This window comes from Aphelocoma coerulescens, chromosome 6 (assembly GCF_041296385.1).
Source record: "Aphelocoma coerulescens isolate FSJ_1873_10779 chromosome 6, UR_Acoe_1.0, whole genome shotgun sequence".
NCBI classification, from domain to species: Eukaryota; Metazoa; Chordata; class Aves; order Passeriformes; family Corvidae; genus Aphelocoma; species Aphelocoma coerulescens.
The window spans coordinates 8,512,227-8,539,830 of record NC_091020.1 but is presented as its reverse complement, the minus strand read 5'-3'; the positions used below and the strand labels follow the sequence as shown (position 1 = coordinate 8,539,830).

At 39.9% G+C, this 27,604-nt stretch overlaps 1 long non-coding RNA gene across 2 annotated transcripts in view; it reads right to left on the bottom strand.

Annotated features, from left to right (window-relative positions):
• The window catches only part of LOC138112294 (uncharacterized), a 296,238-nt gene that overhangs the window by 130,392 nt on the left and 138,242 nt on the right, over positions 1-27,604 (bottom strand). For both annotated transcript variants that reach the window (XR_011151665.1, XR_011151666.1), the window contains exon 3: positions 7,382-7,505. This is a non-coding gene — a long non-coding RNA (uncharacterized lncRNA). The remainder of the gene's footprint in view (positions 1-7,381; positions 7,506-27,604) is intronic.

Here is a 27,604-nt window from a genome sequence, read left to right as displayed (position 1 = left end):
AACCAATGGTCTAACTGTGATTTCATTCATTGTATGGGCCTAGAAACGCCCAGCTGTGGCTCATTGATCTTTCACCCATGGTCCTCTCAAGGCTACAAAGTTTTGTGCTGTACTGAAATTTACACCAGTTTGAGGCACAGCAGACAACACCAAAATGGAGAATTTTCCAGCTCACCATTGCAGCCAAGAGACCCAAATCCTGAACTGTTTACAACTCCTAAGGGACCCAGCAAATTCTTCACTACTGCAGTTTGGACCGGAGTAGATATTAATAAAGGAAACAATACCTAAATGTTTATCCTCTGTGGCTTAGTCAATCACAAAAAACCCAATCAGACCTCAAGAGTCTGGGTTCATGTTCATTCATTAAGTGTAAATATCAGGCCAGAAATCTAGAGAGAAATATGCAGATACCAGCAAAGGCTAGGAACAGCACATTCTTTGAAATGTCAAAGTTCTTACAGATTAATTATGCAGCTATGGAAAACAGGAAAGCTTTGTTTGCTTGAACCTAAGAATAGCTGCTTAAATGACTGAAATAACAAAGATGTAAGCAGAAGTGGTTACAGGTTATTTTTCTGCACCCCAAAACCTCTAGTAAAAAAGAATTTTAAAATATCTGATCTTCTCCAATAGCTTTCCCTGAAATTAGAAAATCCATAGGGCAAGGGAACCTAAACCCAGATCTGAACCCAGGTCAAGGAAATTTTCCTAAACTCTAAACATCTGTGAAAGTTGGGTGAGTATTAGACAAATCCAGAAATCCACGTGGTTTCATTAACTGACTGCATTCCATCATCACACGGATTCCATCAGGATTTTTATTTTTGTTTGCTTGGTTTGCCAGGGGACATGTTTGCATACCTGTTTACTTGGTGAGAAAGGGAGAGTCAGTTCCATTCACTGTAGGATAGGCATTAGTAAATGAGAGTACGTGGAACAACACTGGGTGGCTCTTGTACACATGAGAAGAGTAAATATCTGCCCCGCACTGAGTTCTGCCAACCCTCCTGATTACCAGAGCAAGAACAGGCTGCTGTCACCCTGGCACTCTGACATACATCCACAAGGCTTATCATCACTTATATTCAACATAAATACCATCTTTAACACAGAGATTACGTTTTATGCACAGCCCATTTTCACTTTAAGAAGGTAAGAGCTGCTGCTGCTTCAGGACCAGGGATTAGCTGGGGCTGATCTCGTCTCTCCTTGCAGTTAACCTACTTCTGGTGTAAATTCAGACATGCAACTGCTGCCTGTTTACAGTGCCAGACAGCCCCAAGGAGCAGAGCATGGAATATTCCATGTGCTGATGTGGAATGCACCTAGAGCATGTTCTACTTGGGACCCAAACCATACCTCACTTTCAGGAGCTCTCCATTCATTGCTTTCCATTTGGATTAGTGCAAAGGAATACAGTGCACATGCCCAGGCCACCAGGCACCATACTTTCCCAGCTCCAGCCTATTACATCAGTTTCTACCAGCTGACTCAAAAGGAAGCTGACATTTGATAGTTAGATTTTCAGGTTAATATGTAATTTGGACAAAAAGCTTTGAATTGTCGATGAGCAGTGGAAATATGGTACTGAATTAGCACTGAATACTGACAGTCTTAGAGGGAAAAGTGGTGGCAGACTGTCTAGTCCCAGGGAAAATTCCAAGCTCAGGAGAAGGCCTTGAAAATGAGGTGAGAAGGATGAATAATGTGCAAGGGTTGGAGAAAAAAGCACATTGCTTACAAGGCAAAAATGAAAGGCAAGAGGCAAACAGGAAAAAACGTTGTTTAGTCTCTGAGGAGAGCACCTCTCCCCATATGTGTTTTTTAAGCATCAGTCTTACAGGTATTTCACTTACAGAAGGAGTACTTAAACAGCAGAATGTTGAAATACCAAGATGGAGAGCAGTGCAAATATTTAAAGATGTGGGATTACATCACTGAGGCAGCAACTAAAGTGGATTATTTAATCTCAGCTGTACATTTCAGGGGATTCTGATAAGCATCAGACAAGGCAGAAAGAGAGAAGATTATAGCTTTCCAGACACTGAAAAGCACACAGTTTGGCTGAAAAGGAATGGGACAAATTCTGCCTTCTATCATGCTGATTTATACCTGGAACAACTCCGCTGAAGTCAGTTTTCTCAATGGAAATTGAACAAGGGATATTGAGACCAAAAAACTGTGCAACTGGTATTTAATGGACAGCTGACTTTCTGGAAATTGGATCTCCAGCAATGGAAACACTTAAGGGCAAGTACTTAACACGAATTTGTTACAGAGAGCAGCAGCTGTGTGAAGATGATAGATCCCCAAACATACTCCAAACCTGTCTGAAACCTAATATTCAGCTCATTGTCTGGGGACTGTGCTCTGTGCAATGGTGAATGAGGCTCCAGTTACACACAGGCCCATAAGCACAATGACTCATTTTCAGTGCAAAGAAAAGAAAAATACAAATGTATTATGCAAGAGAGTAGTATGTCAGAAACAACAGCATTGCATACTCAGCAGCTGAGTTGGAAACAACCAATGCATTCAACACTGCTGCTGTTTTTCATGCTACTCTTGCACTTACATGCCAGGAGCTTCTAAAAAGTCAACATTTCAGCACACTAACTCAGGAAGAAGTAGGAGCTCCACCAGAGACAGGAAGCGATGACAGTGATCCCTGTCTTACATGCAGGCTTCATAGGCAGGGCTGCAAAGAAGTGTGACAGATGCAGGATGTGGCACCATACAGCATCTAAAATGAGCTTGGAAATGGTTCATCGTGGACAGACCTGGAGCTCTCCTCTGTCTGTCTGTCCTGAGGCAAATGACACCTCCTGCCTCCACAGCCAGCTATTATTTAAAATATTACACACCTGGCAGGACATTAATTCACAGGTTTATACAGTAATGACAAAGACCACTATGAAAGATGAATTCTATATACTATATCATTATTTTCCTGTTTGAGGACTTGATATTGGGCAGAAGGAAAAAATGAAAAAAACCCCAAACAACAACAAAACAGAGACCCCCAAAATCCCCTACATCTGTTAAACATTCTAAGTATACCACATTGAGTAGTAACTTTGCAGTGAATTTAGTGCCAAATGGAAAAAACAGACTCCCCAGCGACCACAGGGCAATAGGAATATACCTCCTTCAGTATTTGGTATCTCTTCATCACCTGTGCTAAATAAATTACATAGGCAAAAACAGCAGGGAAATTGTCTTATTTCATGGTCTACTTAAATCTTCTAACAGCCACGTTTTCTGAAATCCAGACAAAATGCTTAGATCTACCAAACATCTGAGTGTGTTTTTGCTTTAAATGGTAGCTGTGGTGTTATGCAAATGTAGCTCTACATGTAATTAACTTATATTGTGATAAAGCTGTCAGTTATTAATAAAGTCCTAAATAGAATCAGAAAAACATTTTTTCAGCGTACTGTGATTTTCTATATATGATCAGGCCTTGCATGTATATTAGCTGAAACTACAAACAGCATCTAATAAATGGTACAGGAAGTATTGTCTTAGTCTGTGTTCTATTCTTTGGCTGTTGTGTCCTTCCTCTTAATTTGGGGTTTTCACATTAGTTCTAGAACAATCAGCTTTGACACAGTGGAAATATTATCTCCCTCCTGCTTCATACTTAGAAAACAAATGAAGGTCATTTTGCTGCAGGACTGAACCTCAGTGACCTTCTTTATCACTCATATTGCACATTTTCCATTACAAGTGCTTCCCGTTTTCCCAAAGAATATTACAGCAACAGAAGCATTTCCCTCCCTTGCGTGTACTGCTTTCAGTGAATCCAGATTAATGTTGAAGGGATTTCTGCTGCTGCACTGAGGGGACACACCAAGCCAGGCACAGGATGCTTCTACTGTTCTTTACACTGCACACAAATCCAGTCTCCTCCTCAAAACAGCAGTGCCTGGAAGCCCTCAGACCAGCCTAACTCCATTTCTGAGGGTTTTCCCCTTTGTTTTATCTGGCTTTTCCTGTTTTACCCTTCCTTTCCTTTACTTTATATTCTCCTTCTGTTTTTTACCCTAGGACAACCAGACATTCCTCCCACGAACATCCTTCTATTAACTGCCTGTCATATAAACCCTTAATCTCCTAATTCTGGCCCTGGTTCTGCAATAAGGAGAATCTCTTTAAAGTCCAGGGAAATGCATTCATGTCACCTAGCACAAAATGTCTCCTTCTCTGTATTTGTTTTCCATCAAAATCTTTTCTAGTTGTATCAGGAAGAAAACTCAGGTTTCAAACCAACCATGCACCATTATTACACCAGATTTGTTTACATCCCACTTCTAAATGCCACTGATTCATTGATAACAGGCATCCCATTTTTTTGCTGTTGTTGTTGTTTCAGATGGACATACTGTAAACTTTATGCTGAATGAAGGAAAGTGGAAGAATTAAGAAAGCCTGGGACAATAGTGAAAAGAATATAAACAAAGTTTTCTTTTTGTAACAGAATGTGTGTATTTGTTGGGACATGCTGCATCAGAGATCATTTTGCAATTAGTGATTTCCATTTAAATCAAGAAGCATTTGTTAAACAAAAAGGTAGAACTACAGACAACTAAATGAACTCCCACATATATTGAGCTCTACCACTGCATCTCAGTTAATCATGGTGAAATGTGTAAGCTCCCTTAATTAGCATAGTCAGGGTGAACTGAATTTTATTTCAAATCGACTTTCTTTGGGCCTTACTTTTTCTGCAGTTCTTTTTATCAAAGCTCTGCAGTATACCAGCAGTCAAGTCTGTTGCACAGAGAACATAACTTGATTATTCGTTTGCAAGCTTATTCCCAAATAGATCATTCTAATGGATGAAATCTAAATATGCATCAGACCTGTTGACACCCGCATTTATCAGTTTGGCTCTGTGGACGGCAGCAGACTCCACTGGTCCATGGCTAAACTGCACACTACATTGCCACACCATTTGCTTCTCCAGCTGTTCAGTGTGCCCATTCTAACCAAACTCAGTGCTGAAAGCCTGTGCTGTTACAAAATATTGCTGTACCAGTGCAGACCCAAAATCCCAAGCTCTTTCTTGCAGCCCATCATACACCTGGTGCACACAGGCCATGATACACCCAGTGCACCTGCCTGACCTTCCTCACAGCTCCCAGAGCAGCAAATCACAGAAAACTGAAAGAATCCTTATTGAAAACCAAAACAAAGCAGCTAATGCTTCATCAGTCCATCCACCTTTCCATATAAACCTCTGCTTTAATTAAAATGTACTCATGGTAGCAGGCCTCAGCCTCATTCAGTGTATCCCTGATATCCCCAATTCATCCAGAGCCTCCAGACAGACACAAACTCCAACAGAGTGAAGAAAACTGCTCTCCAGCTTCTGGAAGAGTAAGCCATATTTTTGCCACCGATTTTCCAGAGACAACAAAAGGGAAACTGTTGGAGGTCAGGCTATTCCCAAGTCATGGAGGTGCCTAAGGAATGGGGAGGTAAGGAGAGCACAGAGCCTGAGAGCCACTGTGGGTATGTTTGCTCCTCAAAGCCTTGTGGGTTTGTTTCTCAGGATGATGTTCACAGAGGGCAGAACATTTGCTAGCAAATATCCCAGTCCCAGGAAATGGCAGACAGCATGGCACAAACATGTCACAGTGGCGTGGTGACAGCCCTGTCACCGAACGTGTCAGTGTCATACTGTCTTAGGATGAGAATAAACACATCAGGGCTTACATCTGCTGCTGCCACATTATAGTCACTATATTATGGCATCACACAATGCATATTTATGCTTGTAGCAGGCTTCCTCTGAATAAATAGGAGCATTTCCTATTATGCATCTTGTGGATCAGAGTGCTGAATTTGCTTTTTGCAGCACCTCACCTACTGGATTCCAAACATGCTTGGCCCCAGTGCCTGTGTAAAACTATGCTTGTTTGCCTCTAGGTTTCTTCATTTGGCTTGGGAACTATTTATTTTCCTACTCCCCTGGAAGTTATAATGGGAGAGCACTCAGTCAAATGCCAACAACTCCTCGCACAGGTTTTAGGTTTGAGAGACTGGCTGTCGGAGGAGTTCATTATCCCTCAGGACTTTGCCCAGCAGCCCCACTGCAGTGCCAGGCACGTACAGGAATCTCCACATCTTTGGTCCGCCCTTGCACCCAATGAACCTTGAAAATTATTCGGGTTTAGTCCCTCTCTACCCCATTCTCAGTCCTGTTTCTCAGGGGTTGAGGAGGAGAGAGAATCTGACATCCCCTGCAGCTTTTCACCTTTTGGGCAGTTCATCCAGCCACCAACCAGCAGTCTACAGGTGAGACTGAGGCTACTGCAGAGCATCCAGCTGGCCCTTTATTTAAAAGTCCCTAAAATATGGACAGTATTTAAAATTGTTTATGATCTGTCATCAGCAAGATCTCCCTCTCCAAGCACCTCCAGCCCTTTCCCTCTCCCTAGGCAGCCTGTGTGGAAGCTCCCAACCCAAACAGGAACCACAGTCACTGCTGCAAGATCAAGCAAGCAATACAGCCCTGTGCAGAAAGCAGTTCCACTGCACAAATTCATATTTTACATCACATCAGGAGAACACAAAAAGGAAAGAAAAAAAGGAAAGGGAGAGGACTGCAGTTAGAGCCATTAATGTTTCATGAAACCTCTCACATCCTTGCTACAACTGACAGAATAAAAAAGATACAGTCATTAAAATTCAGATAACAGGATACTGCCTTGGTGTTCTTTATATTAAAATTCTGGGCTGAATTATTGCTTTGCAGAAATATGTGTCTCTCTCTCTATTCTCTTCCATCAGTGTCTCAGGAAAAACCTAATACTTCAGCATCAGCAACAAGAGCCTGTATTGCTCATGTAGTGCAGTTTGCTGCCTTATGGGGAAAGGTTTCTGTTGTACTACAGGAAGGCGACTGTGGAGCAAGATGTGTGTGTGCATTTCAGGGTCAATTTTTCCCTTTTGTAAACAATAAATGTAAACACCAACATTGGAGAAAAAGACTGAAAGACTTATAGGTAAAGTTTCCCTCTGCATCTGCAGGTTCTGGGAGGTGCTCTGCAAAGGAGAAATTAAGAACTGCAATTGGGACCCACATTTCCACTGTGCTATTCTGCACAGAGTACTGTTTCCAAGGTGACAAAGAGGCAATGTAAATAAAAATCAGAATTTCTGAGCAGAACTCGAAACTTTTGAAGCTTTAATTTAATCTAGCTTTTATGAAAATATAAAGGTTTGGTTTGGGTTTGTTTTTGCACTATTCCCTTATGAAGTCTAGGAGAAAAAGTAAATGCTTTTTCACCATATTAAAAAAGCTTTACATAACATTCATATTTAGAAATAAAAAAGATCATGAACCAAGAAAGGATTTTACAAAACTTACCTGGTGAAAATAGTTTCCAGACTTTGTTGAAAGCAAAGCAACATTAAGTTTTCCCATCCTTACTTTTTGGAGATTTTAGTAACCTCTTTCTTTCTGAAGCACAAGGTTTTGGTAGGAAGAAATGCTATAAAACAGAAGAACAACACACTGCTTACATTCAGCTGGAGCCCATCATTTATCCCACAGATGTAAAGCCCAGGCTGATTCATTACCCTCCTGCTAATCATCACACAACCTGGGCTCACACACCTGACAGTGATGGCTTTTCTAGTCAAGCGTGAGCACTAATGAAGAATAGAAAATTTGTTTCATGAAGAATCAAGTGCACTTTGCCAAAAGATATAGGAGGAAATAATGGGGGAAAAAAACCATCCAGATTTTTCAGAAATTTGCCTTCCTTTATAAAAAGTATGTTTGTTAGCCTGTGCAGCCTGCTTTGTTGTAGATACGGGATAGGTACAATTTCTCTTGGCACCAGTGGAAATCCTGAACAGATATCAAAAGGAAAAGATCTTCACTTAGGTTTCCTTGTGCAACTCTAATCGTGTGTTGTCAACACTGAAGAACTTTTATGTGCAACTTTTATGACCACTGGCTCCAAGAAAAAGCATTTGGAAGAAGCGTGCACCTTGGAATTGTCTGCATGTCCTACACTGGCAGCTCAAACAATACAGCTTGTTTGTACAGCAGACAACAAATCCTATAAATAAACTCCAAAATAACAACAAAAGCAAACCATTTGTGTGACTTATGGCTGTTTTCTGATGATGAACTCAGCACATGTCACTGGTTCAGAACTCTTATGAAAACTAATGCCAACCCCTCGATGCATTAAGCTCAGGTAGGAGTGATGAGAAAGCCATTTCCCATCCTCAGAAAACACCACACCTTCCCTGCACCTCTGAGCTGGGACCTGGCTCTCATTTAAGTGGGCAGGCAACTGTTTTGCTCTCAATGCTTATTCCAAGGCTGCTTATTAGAAATTTATTTCCTTCTTTCAAGTATGGTGCAATGTAACATTAGGGCTATCCTAAAAAAAGCTGGAATGATAAATGTGGCCTCAGATTCATGAAAGCCAACGTGAACACAAACACTTGCAAACACTTAAAGTCTGATTTAAGGTTCAGTACAAAGTGCAACATTTTCTCTATATACCTTCCCCTCCCTTTAAGTGTTTAGATGAGTTCTGAGTCGTAATCAGGGAAATTAATATTCTGTGCAATTCCTATTTCCCTGAAAAGTGTACTTGAAAACATTTTAAAGTGTGTCCCTGAATATATGAGAGCAAAAAATATTTTCCCTTATACTATGCATGTTATGTAGTTTATGCTATTAAAAAGGAAACTAAAGTTTGATAGAACATTAAATGTTTGAATCATTGAAAATGAAAAGTCTATTATTAAAATAAAAATTTTACAGGTTTTTTTTGAGAAGTATGGCATAAATACACATTGAAAAAATGTGTACTTTTTTACAGTAACCTGACATCTCTAGGTGACTGTCTTCACTCTATAGCCAGGCTCATGCACCACACTTGGAGGAGGTTGGCATTAGCTTGAAAAAAACTTTCTGAGACTTCAGAAAGAAACTTTCAGAGTCTTCCCTTATCTTTGGAAAACACTTGTGTTAAGTGGGTGACAATGGGAGTACCTTTCTATTAACTTCTGTAAGATGTGTGAAGAGACACAAAAAACACTCATATACTCTTCCACGCTTTGTCTCTCAAGATTGCACTCATCTTCTGGATTTTCCTTCAAATCTCAGCTCACCCTCTATTTTTGCCAAATGCAATTTTCCAAGAATAAATAATAAAGCTTACTGCTGTGAGCCCTTTAAAAGGTAGAACCTAAAAATGTTATATTTGAGGATTCCAGCTACTCGAACACAGACCTATATTAAAATCACAAATTTAAGTCTACACATAGGGACCAAAGAGAGTTTGAATTATCCTCACTTCCCTGGAAGTTGTATAGAAATAATAGATTAATTTTTTGTGCCCAGACCAAAGATCTGGTAAGGTCTTCAGGAGTCCCAGTACTCCTCACCTGCCCTGTCAGCACAGGGACAGCATTGGTATTGTCAGCAGGATGTGACAAACCAATGACCAGCAAGGGGCTGAGACAACTGCTATTCACAAAAGCAGGTTCTACCAGTGAAATGAAGTCAATAAATCCATACATACTAATTTCTCTTTTTGACAGGCACGAGTCTTTGCTATCCTTTTATCCTTAGAAGGATAACCCTAACTCTAAAGGGTAGCAAAGGGATTTTTGAAGGGATAACCCTTTAAAATTCATCTACTTTTAAAACATGAAAAAATTTTTAACAAGCTGTGCATATTCAGCTGATACTGAAGTAATGCTTAACTAATAATAACAGTAAAGAAATTTCTCTCTGATCATGGGCTACAGCAGGACTCATTGTGTTCTGTGTTTTAGAAACAACAAATGCCACTTAGTAAATATGTTTATATGGATCTCAGCCTGCACAGAGGGCACATCCACCAAGAGATGGCCAGGAGGCCACATGGTGTCTGTTCCAGGTGTCTTCCCACGTCCAAACTTCCTGGGGATTTCTTCTGCTCAGGCCAAAGTCTGAACAAACTCCAAAGCAGGAACAAAATGAAGAATATAATTTAGCCTTATATATCTCTTTCTTTCGGTTCAATTTCTACTGATTTTTCTTTTTTATCGATTTAAGGGTTTCATTATGTGACAGGGGGAAATATCAAATAAGTCCAACCCCCTGCCTTTTATTGTGGCACACAAACAAAGCCCCAACACTCATTGTGAGACTCAGAAACAGGAGTGGTCACTTCACCAAGTTAATTTTTTCCCTTTGCTTTTCTGTGCCCTAAGACACTAAGAACTGCCTCAGGATTTGACATGGCTTAAGAAATACAAGGTGCCTCCTTTTTATAGGCATGTGCCTGTCAATACCAATGCAGGCAAGGAAAAGGTGGAAAAGTCCAATCCTTGTGTATGGCCACAGATGATGCTGCTGTTGGGGGAAACAGAGAACATTAAAGCAAAGAAATTGGAGCTGAACAGAAAGGGAGGGAAACGCAGTGCAGTCCACAAAATATGTTCGCAGTGGAAGCTTGAGACTATACAAATTATATTTTAAAAGGTCAGAAAAAAAACCTTCCTGCTTTGCATTTTTTTTCAAATTGAAAGATCACAAGAGACCATCATGGATGTCTCGCAGGAAACAAGCAAGGATCGGCACAATGGTGTATATACGAAGTAGGTATTTTCTGACCTCCCACATTTCATAACAATGCTGTAGAAGAGACACAGCTCTGTTAAAAGCATTCCCACCACATCCCCTTGTATTGCCATGACTTACTCATGGAAAAGAAAAACGAAATATCTCTACAAGTGGTTCCCGCTCTTCTATCTTCCTAAAAGAAGGTTACAAAACTTCTTGATTACAACTACCAAGGAACACATACGATGTTTCTGAAAGTGGCAGTTTGTAAGGGACATATAAAACACTGTTAAAGAACAGAGACATAGCCTCGTGAGCTCTGAAAATGCAAGGTTTTGCATGTTGGCTGACTTCTGCAAAGCTTGAGGGTAAATAATTTAATTTCTTTTTCGGATGTCGACTCTTGCTTGTTCAATAATATGCACAAAATCCTCAGCTTTGGTAAAAATAACATTTCCCGAGCCTTGCCACTAGGCATTGGTGGGAAACAGAATTAAAAGAACCAGACCAGTAAATTGGTCTCCTGCTTATCTGCAGGCCTTCCTGGGAGGCCAGTGTCATCAAGGACTGCGTCTGCAGGTGTGTTAGTGTGTTTGCAGAACAGACACAGCTCAGCCCAAGCCACAGCTCTCTCTGGGCTGTTCTTCTGACACTGAGGAGGAAGGGAAAGGCAAAGGACTCCCGCCTCTAGCCCTGGTATAACTAATCCTTTTTCTCATTTTCCTTTCAAGTCAAAAGGACAGCAAGTGGTGACATTTAAATGCCATTCTGCCTATTTATAGGGTATTTTCCTTCCACACAAGAAGGAAGAAAACATAAATGTGAATAGGCAGGAATTGACAGAGTGTGTTTGAAAGCAGGATGTCTCTGTCTCCTAAGTCCTTAAGTCCCTGACTCTGTTCCCTGGTGCTTTCAGATTCCATGGCTTGCTTTTGCAGGGCTGTGACCACAGCAGCTTTGCTCCCATGGGCCACCCTGCTCTGTGCCATCGTTGGCCCACAGCAGTGAGTCAATCCAACCAAAAGTATCATTTGATCTCTCCACTCCTCAGATACGTAGCAGTGTGTGTTTACTTCAGAGACCCCCTAATCAACTCTCCCCAGAAACCCAGCAGTCTGAAAGAGATTTATCTTCCTGTCTCAAGTCCCCGTCTGCCAACTCTAAAGTGCAGCCTGTCCATCTGTGACTCTCACTATTAGCTCATTCAGACAGCCACTTATTTGGAAAAACACATCAAGACACTAGAGACAGAGAAAGAGAAACATATCTTAAAAGAAACAAAATAACCAAGCAATGAGTAAATATGACTGAGTTAAACAGCAGTGTAAGTGAAAATGCAAGCTTCACATCCGTTTCCCCAAAGAAAACAGGAAGAAGGAAAAAGAAGTATAATCTATTACAGCAAATATCTAATATCCTAACCTCCTTCAGTGGTAGGAATGTTACAGCATTATCTTTCATGAGGAAAAAAATGAAATAAAACCAGCTATTCATTCTTTCTCTAGAGTTTGAAATACCAGCTTTCTTTCACCAGCTAAACATTCACCACTGCTGGTTTTCTACCACTGACGCTGCACTTCTAATGAACCATTAAGGGTAACACAGTCAGCAGAACCAACTACTGCTACAATATTCAGCTGTGCTACTGCTTGGCTAGAGAACAATCAGAAACTTTGATGGAAAGGGTGCTGCACCAAGTCTCTTTGGGGTCTGGCCAAGTTCCTTCAATCTAGTTTGACTAGCCCCTCATTAACAGTCCTTTTATAGCTGTAGTTATTAGAGCTGAGTGGATTAGGGAGGTGATGGTGTATGTTCGTGGAACATAACTGCTGGTCTCTAGCCTCCCTGATAAATTTTAATCACCCAGTCCCAGTGCACTTCCTCTCCAGTCTTTCAATTCTGGATTTATCCCCTAAAATTGCTTTCCTCAAGAATTTTACAGCTAACTAATTGACTTTCTGTTCCTTCTCTTGCACTGTGCATGAATAAGATCTCTTCAGAGTTCTGCTTGCAGCTCTTTCCTTTAATAAAACTACTATATTGTATTCAAAAACCACCTGGATGGAAGGTTCACAGAAACCACAACAGTATTTAAAAGAGAAATAATCATCGAACAAATATTGAGCATCTTTATAAGAGCTCAGCTTCATATGAAAATACCTGAGACATAGGGCCAAGGAGGACTGGGCTCTGTCATATGCTGAAATGGCAAAGCTTTAAGAAAAATTGCAAGAAATATCTTCTTTTTCTTCTTTTCTCTCTTTTTTTAGTCTTTTCTCCTCTGTTTTAGTATTTGATTATTTGTGGTACCTGTTTCCATAAAATCTTTGGGGTTTTTTCCCCCTCAATTTATTTTACATATGAAATTTCATTTTGCAAATATTATAGAAGTTAACACAGATTATTAGAAGAATTTGGATTACAGGTATATTTATTATTTTGTGGTTATTGATAAAGAGGTGGGTGTCCAGGATTCCAGGAAGCATCCTGAGGCTTTCCTGCTATGGATAACAGTCTTGTTACAGAGTGGACTTCTGTGAGGAGAAAGGGAATGGAACAGTAAAAGCAAGCCGTGCTGTAGGGCCATCTTGTTTCTGCACATGCATCCAGCAACAAAAAACTATAAAAATACAGATCATTCATTGACAATTACATACTCATTGTTATGTTTCAGAGCCAGAGACAAAGTGAGGCCATTCTTTCTGCCCTTCCAAAACTTATTTCATTAAAAGTCATTTTACATTTTGGACACAACCTCTGCATCCGTAAAAGCTGGGCACCACTACCACACTTGGCATCAGACACATTTTGTGTGTGTGTACATGTTTTTATGTAAAGTATAAAATATTTTTAATCTGGAATATTGTTCTAGATCTGTGTTTTAGTTTTGTGACTACAAAATAGATGTTCCTCATGGATTTTCTCTTGGCATTTTTTTTCTTCCACTTATCTCAGAATTACATAAACCCAACATTTTGTGTGACATTTGGGACTTTTTACATCTTAGCATCATTCAAAAGAAGAAATTTAAACTGCATGTGATGGGAAGGTGAACAACTGAGAAAATGCTCTGCTGCTGCCCCACAGAGGTTCCTACACTGCTGCTTTTTACTCTGAAGGAAGGACTGAGCTAGATCTTACTGACATTTTCTTCTAAGATTGCCATTCAAGATGAGATCTGACACTAATTTTAATTTGGGAGAAAATTGTACCTCTGGCACCAAGTTCTCAGTTCAGAACATCTGTGCAAAGGCTTATGAGCTCTGCAGGGGCACCTGAGTAATTTCTAATGACCATTTAAGTGTCCAGCAGTTTTCCATTACAGCTGTTTTCTCTAAACACCTGAACAGACCATGAGCTTTCCAGGGAACTAGATACTGACAGATCACTTTTTCCACTACTAATAGTTTGCAGTGCCTCTGGAGTCAGGAAACTTGTCTGCTTACACGGTCAGGCGGCAGATTTCTTTTTCAAAGAAAGTGGTCACTGTGAGGCTCAATAAAAAAAATCTCAAAAATCTCTTCAATATGCAGCTACAGCAGAGCTCAGTGACAGAGAACAGCTTTGCTTGCTGTCAAATGGGAGAATGGGCACTTCATTGGAAACAAGGCTCTGCTCAGTGCTGGATGGGAGACAGCCTATTGACCAGAGGTGGGGAAAAAAAGGGAACAGATTGATGGAGGTATGGACAGGTATGAAGATGTTATCCCTGTCCTCCTGCTTCCCAGTCCCCCATACATCAGGCAGGTAAAGAAGGAGCTGTAAATAGTCCAGATAATCTCAAAATGCCTTTGTGCCAGCAAAAAGCATTCAGGTACGTATTTACTTTAAAAAGACAGATCCCCCTCGCTCCACACTGCTTCCCCCCACAATATCAGAACGACTTTTAAGCCTTTTTTTCACTGATGTGCTGCTATTTTAGTAACCAATGTATCTACCATAGCAACACATTTCAAGCTTGAATACATATAGTACATTTATTGTTCTTGGAAACACTCTCAAATACACAGTTCAACTACTTGTCTTTCCTATGTCGTATTCACAACAGATGCTTTTCCCCTTGTACAATAATTACTTGTACTCTGTTCCCATTAGGTATGCACCAAGAGAAAAATGATATGATTACTATTTAGTTGCTTTTAGCATGAGTAGCCTGGAGGGTTATATTTTGTGATACATTTCTGATCACTGTACCATGATAAAATGATACAGAACAAGTCCAGAGTTGCACCTAACCATCTACCAATGAACAGAATTTGTCAGGGGTGACCCTGATGTTCAATTACTGTTCTGGAAGTCAGCACTGATATCCTGATCCCTTGCTTGCTACAGGGATAAGTAAAATCATAACTGAGATATTTTATGCTATTAAAAGAGTCTCAGGAGGAATTAAAACTACAAAATGGTCTGTCAAAAGCAAATTCTGTCAAATTGGTGTTAGTCAACTTTTTCTGAGCTGTCATTCCCTTGTCAGCAGACTGAAGGGGCTGCACAGAGTTTCCCAGCTACTGAAGTGCTCCCAGATGTCAAATCCCTCCCTTTCCAGCTCTCTCCAGCTCCTCTAGTTGGGCACATTTTTGCCTCATCTTTGCTCCCTGTCTCACTGTGAGACCCTACGTGCTAGATGCAGCTGTTTAGGATGGGATCTTCTATCACATATCTGTGGTGTGGACCCTGGAGTGGCCCTGCACTGCAATCAGTGCCAGAGCTTCACTAGAAATCGTCCTCAGCTAAAGCCCCATACGAGACCCACTCACACCTTGGCCAGTTTTTCAATCAGGACACACACTGCATCCCAAAGATGAGGGATCTTCAGGCCATCTCTTACACATACATAAGAAGCTTCCAGTGAGTGCTTTTACCTGAGCCCATTTGTGTAGAGATGTTTCTGCAGTACCCTATGTATGAGTCAAAGCTTACTTTTATCATGAGGGACATACATCAGTGTAAAAAGGGAAGACTTTACTTGACATTGCTGATTTCTGTAAGAGAGAAGAATGAAAGCTAAAAGGTTTCTTTCCTTGCAGAAAAAAAAAATAATAAACACAAGCACATTTTTGACATATGTCAGAAAGAGCAAATAAAATGAAAACATGTTCTTTTTCCCTAGAATATCTAAGAGAGATTAATGAGTGGAACTCATGGCACAGAGGAGAGAAATTTGAAGGGCTGCTAATGTTAGAAAAAGTTATGGCAATTCAGAGTCCCTGAACACATGGAAAAAAAATAGCAGTGACATCATTCAAATGTGTTGCAAGTTCTTCAGGAAACTTAACTTAGCCTTTCACCCTGGGATGAAAATCTACAGCTTCAGCTAAAACCTTGGCTATGTACTGCGTGGGGCACACATGCTGTGCACGTGTGAAGTTCTGGATAACATGCCCTCCTCTCAGGGAATGGAATCAGTGAGACACATCCACCCTTGTTTCAGAGACAGAGAATGGATGAAAAAGGTGCTCCAGCTCACGAAATACTGCAGACTCCAAAGGAATACCTGTGGATGTCAAAGTTCCAAGAAAGGAGGCAGAATCAGGCTCTGAAATCTGAAAGCCATTTTGGCAGTTTGGGAACTCTTAACTTCTACAAACTTCTCCTGAATGCCTGTTCTCCTCATGCAAAACAGGGTAGGTGGTATAATGAAAATCACCTGACACTTTTCCAAGCACCTTGGAAGTGAGCATATCTTTTGATACCACTCAAATAATCCATAAGGTATTTAGACAGGACCTGGTTATGCTCAGAGGAACAAAAAACATTTTGAAAATTGGATGTTGATTCAGAAAATACAGACTGGTAGGGATAAATAAAGATGGAAAATTTTCATACATCTGCATGTCTCACTCTTTGCAAGTAGAAAAAACACCCCACAGATTCATCTATTCTAGGGCTACTGTCAATGGCTACATTACAAAAGGTCACAATTAATTTCCAGAAATATTATTTATACACCTGGCTCCTGTGACATAAATAATGCTATTTGTGCCCTGAAGCTAAGAACCCAACTGATAAAGGATGTTATGGGGCCACCATACTGGATACATTGGGTTCAATGTGCAAACCTGACAGTCTCCAGGCCAGCAATGTGTAATTCAGAGCTCCTTTCTCTCCTCTTTCCTCCCTTGTTCAGCAAAACAGAGCAGACAGTGACAAAGAAGACAGGGGAAGAGCTGCCTGTGTCACTGTATGGAGACACAGGTGGCTCTAGCCATCCTGTGCTGTTTGCCACAGCTCAGCTACAATGTCCTTTTTAAAGACTAGAGGTGAATGTTTCCAAGGCTGCCAAGGCCATCGAGGTTGGGTGACAGGCTGACCTCTGTGCTGCCACTGAGAGAAGAGCTCAGGTGGTGGCCCTGGTGTCAGCTTCTGCAGCTGTACACTGAATATATCCACTGAGCCTGAACCCTTTTAGTGGCAGTAATTCCAAAAGGGAAGTGTGTTAATGGATACTTAAAATACTGCCAAGTCCTTCAAGTATACACTTGGAATACTGGCCAAGATGGGTGGAAAATGCTTCTTTGCTCGAATTTCAGACATGCTGCTTCCATTTTGAGCTTCTAGTTTGGGCAGCCTTACCCTCTCTGACCTCTATTTCCTCCAAAATTTTGAAATCATAGATTCAAACCAAGCCAGCTCTAAAAAAATCCAGGGTTGTTTATGCCAGGACTTCCCAGATGAAGCTCCTGCTACCTTTACAAAGTGCATGAGAAGCAGACAGGCACTCACTGGGAGAGACTGGCCTCCCAGTCTTCCCTGTCACTTCTCATCCTAACAAACTGCTGTGATGTGACACAGAGAACTTAAAATAACAACTAATTCCATTTAGAGAGAACTCCATTATTCATCACACATTTTCTGGGGTCTGTCCTTTTGTTTTTAATACTGAGGATAGTTGCATAAATATTGCAATGTTTATTTCTCGATTAATTTTTTTCTTGGCAGTTTATCCCTGATATATATTGATGTAACTAAAGCTGTCAATTAATTTATTAGATTTGTTTAGCTTTTTTTCTTGAAAAAGAATTAATGTTGGGGGATATGCTTGTTATTCAGGAGGATTTGCTAATATTTTCTGTTTGCAATTTTCTGCACACAGCTTTAATAAGTTTTTAGGTTTAAAATGGAAACAATACTAATGTACTTTATCTCAAAGTATAGGGTAACCAGATAATCTTTTCTTTCAATCCAACGGGATGGAAGCAATTCAGTACTCAAATTGTTGCTTTTTAAGAGGAGAACTATGGAATAAGAAGAAGAGAACTTTAAAAAACAAATTAACAAACAAAGTCCTACCCTACCTACAAAGCAGGGAGAGAAATAAAAGGAATAGCATGGTGAGCAGGAGAATCTCTAGAAACAAACTTTTCCTTCACATTCTTTGATGCCCCAGCCTTGGCTCCCACTGATTTTAGTCAGCAGGCTTTGAGTCACTCTAAAAGTTTCTGAAATAGCTGCACTTGTCATCCTTCTTATTTACCCTGTAAAGTTTATTTTGACCTTTGTATTATAGATCATCTTGGTGTTGGTTTAGCACATTCAGTGTCCTTATCACAAGTCTGCTGCCAGGGTCTGGTGCAGGGTAGTTTACTTTCTCAGGCTGGAGTAGATGATGTTTTCAGGCAAACAAACTAAAAAAACCCCAAAGTAAATAGAAATATTCTCTCCAAGTTTTGATCCATCATGTTAAGGTTTATTTTCATTTTCAGACACAAAACCACCATGCTCTGGCAGCAAGGGGAAGGAGGAAACACAATACTAATGAAAACACCTTATTACAGCGTTGTCACAACAAATTTGTCACCAAAGTCTCCCCCAGCCCCCTTGATCTTTCACTGAGTACTATTTCTGCTAAAAATGATTTACTTTTTCATGAAATCTATTATTTCTCAAATACAACACTTTCATCTCAGGAACTCCATTAGCCTTAGAAAAGTTGATTTTTCTTTTTTTTTCAGTGCTGTAATAAAAAATTTTATTTTATCTGGTCTAGATAGTGGGATTTTACTTTGTTGCAAAGACAATACATTTTTACAGAATTAATGCTTGTGAAGAATTCCACATCCTCTCAAAGACTTACTCTAGGAAGTAGCTATAGATCCTGGTATTTTCAGTGTTAGCAATGAAGCAGAAAATATCATAATGAAATAGCAACAGCTTATTTCTATGTCTATCATTAAAAAAATAAATCTCTAATGAAGTCAACAAAAACATTTGATTGGATTCAATAAGGTCCAAGTCCAGCTCTAATCATCTGGCCACCTCTGATGCTCAATACTGCATTCAATACATTTTGCTGTAACAGATACCTGCTGACACAAGAAAGCTGCATCATGGGTTTTTAAAAAGCATGTGCAACACAAAATAAGTCTGATCTAACTTACTGCTGCAAAGACCATCTATTTATAGAGCTCCATAAATTTGTTTGCAGACTTATTTTTTCATTAATTCATGTGGTGATTTAAAAAGTAAGGAGTATCCCATTTGCAGATGAGTACCTCATGACTTTCCCTTAAAAATTAAAGCTCCTCCCAATCTCCATCTACTAAATCCATAAATTAAGCAAATGCCATCCCAAAGGCACAAAAATGCATGGATGTGCATGTGGATGAAACTTCTATTGACACAAATAAAATTTCAGGCATCTAAAGGCAGGATTTAGCCCAGAGTACTCAGTGCTTGACAGCTCATTTATTCTCGTGGCAATGAACTGATGAAGGAGAAAGGCTCCTAATGTGACACAGCAAGCTTGAAAAGCAGAAATGGGAATTCAGGAAGCCATTCAATGGTTTTTTAAAGATACTCCTGCAATTCAAGTCTGTGCTCACCATCGTGGTCCCTGCTCCCTCCAGTCTCCAATAAGAGCTGATTTGTCCTTCACCTACAACTGCAGATGTTGGAGGATCTGTTTTTAGGCTGTTAAACTCTTCAATTCACAAGCTGTCTATGCAGACAATTAAAAAAAAAAAAAATCCAGAAGATAACTAGAGAAGCTACAATAGAAGAAAAGATAAGAGACCAGAATAGCCCCAATTTCCCAGATCCACATCAAATGATAAACTGCGGAGAAGTACCTTTACTACCCCATTGTATATTTCTTCAAAATTTTATGTTAAATCAAATAGTTAAGTTAATAGATTGTCTATTTTGAATTTTAAATTATGGAGTCTTTCTTCTTTAAATTATAGTGCTTGTGCAACATTCCAGGCAACCTCAGCTTTGGACACAGAAGCTTTCTGATCTTGCAAGAGTGTTAGGAGGAAGCTTCCAACCATAGTCCCAACAGAAGAGACACACACAACTCCTTTTCATCCTGTTTCATTTCTTCTCTTTCCTTGTCCACACATGCACAGAACAGGTGTGACAACCTGGCTTGGCTTAGTCAAATGAAATAGGAGATAAAACAGGTGATTTGTGGACTTCACCTGATTTAAGAGCTTGAATCCAACAAGGGCTAATCCCTAACATCACTATTCTAAGTTGCAAGCTCTGCTGTCCTTCCTGCAAATTTAAAAACACTGCACTACCACAAACTGGTTAATATGAGCAAAGAACACAGTCCCCACTGTTACTACAACACAGATGTCTCTTCAGAATATTGGTCACAGACTGAGCCTTACCCTAATTTTCTGAGAAAATTAAGCCTGGGAATGAAATGAAGATAAAAAAATAAAATTCAAAGCAGATGCAGTAGAAAAGAACAAAGACGGAAAGGAAGAGAAGAGAAAGAAAGATTGCCCCAAAATGTCTCTATTTTTTTTTCTATTTAGCAACAAGTAGACACCATGTACTTTGTCCCAAGATACTGAAGAAAGTGAGGAAGGCTTGAATTATCCAGAAAAACCCAAACCTCACAGTCCAGTTTTGATACCAAAAAGATGAAAAAAGTTTCCTTACTAAGACATAGACATCTTCCTTTTACTTTCTCTGATAATTCTGACCTTAGCAGAACAGTTGAAAAAGCTAATATTTATATTTGATTTTTTTTTTCTTTCTGAAGATCTTCCTATTACTGAAAAAAAATCTCATTTTTTGCCAGGAGAGAAAAAGAAAAGACTTAATTAGACCGTATCATTAATTAGTTTTCATGCAAGTCACAAGGAGGGAGTGGAGAAAGTGAGCTACTGCTAAAAGAAAACTGTAGAGAAACTACAGAATTTAAAAAAGGAGCGTTTGTATCTTCCAAAACACAATCACAGCTGACAGAAATTCTCACCTCTATTTGGAGTCTCACCAGAGACCAAGGACTGAGAAACCACCACAGGAAACTGCTTAATGCCCTGTGTCAAAGTGATTTAGAATGAGCAGAAAGGCTGAACTCATGTGAGGATACTTCCACTAGCACCGCTCAATGTTTTTGTGGTGTTCTGGGGAAACTTGGAAGGTTTTGGTCTCTCTTGCTCCCTGAATGGCATTTTTCATCACCAAAAAAAAAAAGTCATGGACAATAAAATCAATGCACTAAAGCATTTCCTGAAAATGCTCAAATATCTCCATCAACTCAAAGACATGCATAGTAAAGTGAGAATTTTTATTGGACAGCTGACCAGCAGGGAAGAACCAAATGGCCAAATTAATGATAAATACCATTCAAGAGCCCAGTTATTGGAGCAGGCATACAGAAGTATCATATATGTTACAATGTGCAGCCTTAACTTTTGAAGCCTACAGAGAAAGGGGAGTGGGAAGGTTTTTCAGGAAGAAAGGAAAATAAAGAATGTGCCCAAGTGTCGTGTAAAGGCAGTAAGTTGGAGAACATCAGAAATGTGGCACAAAGCAACACTGTCAGGATGATGCTGAGAGCCAAAGATGCAGTGTCGCTCTGAAAAACTCCCCCATCTAGAGGAATTTTAGCCTCATCATCAAGAATGGAAATTCAAGGACATCCTGAGTTCTTCAGCAACACCTTAAGAAGCCAAAAAACACAGAGGAAGAAAAAGAGCAAAGAAGCAAAAAGTTAACTGCTCTGGTTTTATTTCTGTAAGGAACTCAAGATCCCTAGTCACACTGGCAGTTATGCCAACACAACTAATGACAGTTCTGTATAAGGCCTGGTGCCTTTTTCTTGTCTTTCTCACTCTTTCTCCCTCCCATTCTCTTTTTTTTTTCAAATTGAAAGATGTTCTGGACTTGACACCAAATGTTTCATGCGTCAGGGAAACATGAATAATGCAGTGGAGTACTATGGTAGCATGAACTGTTAGAGAAATCACAGATGCTGGTCTTCACTGCTTGTCTAGACAAAAATTAGGTCTTAGTACATTCTTGATGGCAACCAGAGGCTTCAGGACAGGTACTGAAATGGGGATTTCACAAGCCATGTTAGTTCTGTCAGCACATGTTAAATAATCCTGCGTCCCCCATTCCTGTCCCCCCTTCATGCATCTATCCTTCATGTGTCCAAACTTCTACTACCTTGGCCTTTTCTCCCTAGAACTTTTGCTCCAGAGAGCTGCAACTAAAACATGGAGCAACAGTGGCTGTTGTAGATACCAAGCTATTTTGACGACAGAACCAGAATCCCACGTATCAAATACTTCCCAATTAACGTTCACTGCTGTTTGTTTTGTTTGCTTCACCTTCCAGTACTGCTGTCCAGGGATAGGGCCCTTAGCCCTGAGTCATCTTTTCTGATTTTCAAACAAATCTTACAGCCTAGGTGTGTTTAAAACTCAATTTTATTTTTCCTCCCCCCTCACTTACTGTCTTTGCCTTAGCTGATATTCCAGCGAAAGCATCCCCCAGCTCCCAAGCACAGCACCACACAAAGCACACCAGCATTCACTCTGTGAAGCCACAGGCCACTCTTGCATCCTAATTTCTGCTACCTGATACAGGCAAGCCCATTAGCCTGCTAAAGAAGGGAAATTGAAGAATATGAGGCTACTGGGTCAGAAAAATCCTGCACGTTAAAGGGTGAAGTATCAGGTGAAGTGCCAGGTGAATTCCCATAATTCAGTTTCCCTCCTGCATTCTGGACTGTTTCATTGGTTCAGTTCTCACCCTAGCAGAGGAGGAATATGTCCTGCAGTTCTTAGCTACGCTCAAACCCGAATTTAGGAGTAAGGAGAAAAGAAAGCTGTGCTGAAGGAAAGTGGCTGAAGTGTAGAGAGCAGCGAGGAGGGTATGAAGATGCTCTCATGTCTATGCTGTCATTTCTGCCTCAATTACAGAAGGTACATCCCAAATAAAATCACATACACTCAGCTCAGACTTCACTTAGGGAATAAGTGTCACCACCAGATGGGACTGGCAATTCTCCATCAACCCTGAGTCATTTTTCATTGGGTTTGGAGTGACACTGACTTTACATCACATTCATCTGAACAAGGAGCCTCTGCCCTCCCAACTAATCCTCATCATTACACAGAAGAAAGCCCACAGGAAAAAAGAGGAAGGTGAAAACACTACGGCCAAAATTTGTCTTGTAATAGAATAATATTAAGCTTCTGATGGGGCACATTCTCTTACTTCATGGAGTATAATGATGTCTTTTAAGAGCAATAAATAAATAAGCTGCTTGAAAGCATTCTCAAGTTATTATTGCTTTTCTCCTGCTAAGTCTGATAATTATAGCATTTTTCCATTAACTGAGAATGTAAAGTCCTCAAAACCAACTTTGAGTCAGTTCTCTGAACTGCAGCAGCTCCTCAGAAGTGCAGCACTATCAGAGCACCCTCGCTTTGCAGTGAATGCACTGGCAAAGGGCAGGATTCCTGTGTCTGACTGTGAGTTCCAAGCCTCCACCACCCATCCTTCTAAAAAGGATTGATCCACAAGAGCCCTGCAAGTAGCATGTAAAGGTATAAGAATGGATCATTAGTCAGATTTCCAGCTACCAGAGGTTATGGCTTATTCTAGGTTTCATCTTATGAGTATTTGAAGCAGTAAAATTCAGAAGTAACTTATCTAAAGAAGCTGCACAGGCAAAGTAAACTACATTATCTGTGTTAACTCCTAATGAGAAAAACTGCCCTGTACAATCACATTAAATATTTAAAGCCACCTCCCCATGATAAATTTGCATCAGGTGCAATGTATTACATGTCACTCCCGAGAGTTTGTCAGCAAAACCCAACAAACAGGTTTGCACTTTCTGGTCTATTCTAAGCCCTCTTGTTTATTTATTCTTACATGTACAAAGATGTCTACAAATCTGAACCCACTCTGTCAACCAGGCTTGTATCTACAGGATACATGCAAAGCTAACTTCAAAATGAATTTTTAATCATTTCTTTTTAAGGCTGAGAACAGAATGGATCAAACATTGAATATGTTGTAATTTTCCAAGCTCTTCTGGTAGGTTTTTCAACTCTGAAGTGAAGAAATAAGATATTTCTCAGCCCTTAGCTTTTCATCTTCAAAAATATGAAATCCTCCTTGAGAGAAGAGTTGTTTTGCTACTGGGTTAAAAAAAAATTATCCCCCCCAAAAAAACAACCCAAGTGCAGTTACTTTTTCTTTTCAGAAATACAAAATACGATACACTATAATCATTACTTTCAGCTGATCTTAAAGCAGCATATGGGCTGCCACTTTCATTTCAGGAATGGGGTAAAGAGACAGGCCAGTTTTTCCTGATTTAGTTTATATATTTCCTTTAGAAAGCACAGTGACCACCAGAAGACATAGTCTAGACTCCTGATGACTTCTTGAAACCTTGACATTCCAGGTATGAGAAAATGGTCACCTTGCCTTTCATGAGGTTAAGAACACACAATACAGAACAAGCAAATATCTCCTGACAATTCTTTGCCTGGCATAGTGTGCAAGACAGACTTTGTGTTGCCAAAACTTCCTTTTCTGGGGTGATATTTAGATAATAAGAATATGCACTAATAATAAATTATTTTTCATCTCTTTAGAGATACAGCACAGCTTTGAAAGTACACACAGACACACAGAGTCAGCCACTTACAGATATTTAAATGAGACACTACCTTGCTTATTTTGTATTTTAATGTTAAATGATGTGCAAAGAAATACCTAATACAGCATAACTTAAAAATATACATCTTCTAAAGTAAACCAAAACAAAGTCTAAATCGTGCCTGTGATTATTTCAGCTTATGCTCCCTTCAGGCTACTCAACCTGCCTTGTTTATATAAATCTAATTTTTATTTTCAATATATTTAAATTATTTGCAATAGGATACCCTATTATATAAATTGTATTGAGTTTGAGGGGAGAGGAAGCTCTGTTCTGGTATTTTATTTCTAAACAAACAAACAAAAGAGTAAGAGAAATATGGGGCTTTTTCAGCCTCCTGAGATTTCTGATAGATTATTTAATGTGTGGTTTTGGTTGGTTTTTTTTTGTTTGTTTGTTTTCCTCTCTAACAAATACACAGAAACACAGAAAAATATCCTACAGGGAACAGTTGATTGAACTGGCCAGACACTGATGATAAAAATTAGTCTACTAACAGGAAACTGGTGAATTTGAAAATGAGGTATTATCAGTGTAATAATTATGAGTTCAAGCAAAAGAAACAAAGAACAATTTCTTTGTGTCTTGGAACCCAGAAGTAAAATATTTAGATAATATAGATTCAAATAAATGTTTCCAGTTTTACTGTCACTGTAAAATTTCTGCTTTTTTAGTCTGAAAATACTTCACTGGAACTTGAATACAATAAGAAATGAGAAATTTATGATATTCTTAAGTTTCTCAAAGAGGAAACCATGATTTTGCATCTCTGAGAGGAGATGGAAAAGAGAAAGAAACACTTGGAAATAACCTATGGAATGCAATCAGTTCAGAAAGACACAGACTCAAGATTGCAGTTAGGAAAGGACAGAGTATTCAGGACAGCAAATTCAGATATTCAAGTTCTTTAATGTTAGAATTCCTTCTTGCAACTCCCCATGATGGAATGCAAATGTTAATACTGGGATTTAATGAAAGAAACCGAAGGCCAGAGAGGAACTTTACAGAATTGCTGATATTTAGATGCTCTTGCCTCCTAGCCTCAGGTCACCCACTGTTTTCCAGGAGGCAGGAGAAAAGCAGAGCACAAGCTCCAGAGCCCTGCTCTGTACCCATTACAGTGAGGTTCTAAAGTAGCACAAACAATATCTGACTTTAGCAGGGTACTATGCAGCGATGCTCTTCCCAGACTGAGATTTTACAACTGTGGTACAGGATGCCAAACAATTCCAGTGACACAGAGCCACTCAGGACAATGCCTGGTGGTGACTCCAGCCGTGTGGCTGGCTGCTCTCTCTTCAGAAAGACCTCACCATCTTCATGGGGGCACTCACAGAAAGGCCCTCAAATCAGCAGCAACCTTTCCCTTTCTAAGCAGGGCTGAAGTATGAAAGCAAACACCTGTGACTGGCATCCTCACATCTATCCCAGACTGGGATTTATGACCTTTACAGGATTTCTAATCTAAAAGGATTTGTGGGAACTTTGCTGAGCTCCCACACTCAGTGATGCCTGTGGCAACACTCTGCTGCTGAGGGACCTCTGCAATGGGGTTTGCCATGCTGAACCGAGCTCTCACCATTCCTGCAGGAAAGAATCTCATCCCCATTACTGACACTGACAGCACAGCTCCAGGAAATTATTCCTTTTGGGATTACAGCTACAGGAAAGAAGAACTGAAAGTACCCATCTCTAAAGGATGCAGTGGATTGGTGTGCTGCTCACATTCCTATCAGCAGCCAGCCTCCCTCCCAGTGCCCAGTCTCCACCAGGGAAACCTGAGTGCTGAATTCACTGAACCCTCGCCATGCAGTGCTGCTTTCACTCCTGCTGGAGTGTCTCTCATCACACAGATGTACAGGAGTGAAAAGAAAACTACAGAAATTCCTAGTACTAGAACCAGAGGAAAACAGTCAATCATAGAGAGTCACACTTTTGTCACTGCCTGGTGGTGATGCCCCTTACCTTCTGGCCAAGACTTTCTACAGCATGTGGCAGTAAACAAGTCTGAGTGGGGAGATGCTGATTCATGTATTCCCCACATATGTCTTTTCCCATCAAGCTGAGCTCTGAACAAAACATCTGTGAGAGAATTTTTGAGAAGTGTGAAAGAACATAAAAAAGCAGTGATTTTTTTTATTGCCAATGTGTGAAGGAAACCTATCTCAAACTCCTCTCCTTTTCTGATAATATACTGCTAGTCAGTGGTCTGAAATAATATGTGCACATTACCCAGGCCAGAACTTAAGTTTTGAGAGATCTGATAACTCTGTTGATAAGTCAAGATTCACGTTCTCCTGTATCTGGCAGACAGGTTCATCCAAGAAGCCTCTCCCCCTCCAGTGTTTGTTACTATCTGAGGAAATAAAAGGACTTGAAAAAAAATTATGGTATTCTTGTCTGAAATGTCTTTATAATGAGGCAGCAGAGGATGTGAGAAAATTTAAGTTTTTTGCTAGTCTAGTCATTTATTTAAAATCAGTGGTGACAGGCCCAGTACAGTATAGAAAAAGACACCAATTAAATATTGCTCATTTTCAATTGAATTTTAAGTGCTGAAGTTTCATAAAGTTTGCACAGCCACTCAGACAGAAAAATAATAAAATCCTAGAGATTTTATGGTCTATGGAGCAAGCCCTACTAAAGTAACATTCTTGCCTTATTTGTCCCCACACTTTTTGCAGAACTGAGTATCTTTGTGGGCGGGACGCTGAAAGTCTGATACCTTGGGTCTGTAATGAGTCTCGAAAGGTGTAACAATTTCTGTGGAATCATTGATTTTTGTAGTTGTTGTTGGTTTTTTACCCCAAACTGAAAACATTTTAACAAGTGGATTGTCAGATACAATTGTTTCATGAGAATGAGCAGCAATTAGGCTGTATCCTCAAAAGGAAAAACTGTTTATAAAGGATCACACTAAGTTCTTTTAACGAACTTTTGTCTCAAAAAAGATCCTCACTACTGAACTTTCATAAAGTTGAAACAATGGGGACAGAAATGCTTTCCTCTACCTAATTTCAAATAATTCAGATAAACCTCTAAATGGGATACTGGTCAAAGAACTGGTATCTTGTTTCAGGAAGAACATT